Source organism: Vigna radiata, unplaced genomic scaffold, assembly GCF_000741045.1.
Source record: "Vigna radiata var. radiata cultivar VC1973A unplaced genomic scaffold, Vradiata_ver6 scaffold_412, whole genome shotgun sequence".
In the NCBI taxonomy this organism is placed as follows: domain Eukaryota; kingdom Viridiplantae; phylum Streptophyta; class Magnoliopsida; order Fabales; family Fabaceae; genus Vigna; species Vigna radiata.
Genome location: NW_014544154.1, coordinates 146,518 through 147,897, shown reverse-complemented (window position 1 = coordinate 147,897; position 1,380 = coordinate 146,518).

Genomic DNA, 1,380 nt, shown 5'->3' with positions numbered 1-1,380 from the left:
AGCTAATTATTTGCATTATTATTTTTAGGGAAAATTTTGGAAACACAATTTGGGACATTTGGAGGACACCAAATAAATTCAAGACTCTCAAAATTAGACATTTTAAATTTTAGTTGTATTGTAATTTAATTGTTAAAACTTTTTAGACAAACTCTTTGCATCTTGGGCCAATTTTGGAAAAATGTTGTTGGGCCCAATTTTTAGTAGATAATTGGCACATGGCACCTAGGGTTGGGTGGATCCCACCCAAAATTTTGAGACACCTAACGGTCGTGGAATGTCCAACCGTCACACACTTGAACATAGGTTCTGCAACGTTATTTTAGGGAGGACACACCTCTCGGCAGGATATTTTTTTTTGGAAGAAATTGGCTGCTGCAAGGGCTCTCGGGAATTTAAAAATAAAGTAGCAGCCACACACATTTTGCGCACTCTCGGATTGTGCTAGCTGGAACGAGATTGAGGGGCTGGAACGTTTAGGCTAGTTTGGTTGGACATCATGTTTACTTTATTTGATGGTGGATGAAGGAGAATGAAGCATTCAGCCGCCATTTGTTACTAAGACTTTTGGTTTTTAATATTCTTGGAAGATGAGCCAAAGAGAATATGATTCATGCTGTTACAGGAAGGAGTATGCCCTTTTCATTTGAGTTTTATGTACTTTTGTGTAAGCCATTTACTGTTTCATGGTTTGAATGAAAAGAAAGTTAATTTTTACAATTAGTAGCACAATATTATATCTTCATTTCTTCCAATATGTTCACGGCTGCTGACGTTACAAAGAAGAAAAGCACGTGACTTATCTTCATTCTTCTTTCCTTGGAGAAAGCATCGGCTGTCTTTGGTTTTTAGGAGAGAAGCGTGGACATTGCTTTGATTGAGTGGATGTGACACGCTGCTGGAGGAGAACAACTCATTTTATTTGGAGAGGAAACTTTGATATTTTTCTTGGAAGCAATGGTGTCACGGCCTCAGGATTGTGCAAGAAGAAGATGGCTTGCTTTTGCTAGAAAGTGAAGCATGAGGAAAGGGACGTGTACGGTGATCCCAGCTGGAACGGTGTTGTATCATTNATGGAAGGAAGTTACTTTATTATGGGAGATATGCAATTCAATTTAATTGGACAAGTTGTAGCTGCCACGTCTGAGAGGGAATAATTCTCAAAAAGAACTTTGGTTTAATCCTTTTAATATTTACATGTCTTTTTTTATACTTTCTCGTAATAGCCTTTATTTATTAGCTTTAGGATGCATGATGGGTGTCGCAGCCCATACAAATTTAATGTGCAATTTAGAATGTAGTATAGTGCTAGGAAATGACTCCTAGGTCGTCTCTCAAGGACCAACTGCGGTTCAGGAATTAGGTCTAACACGAAGGGGG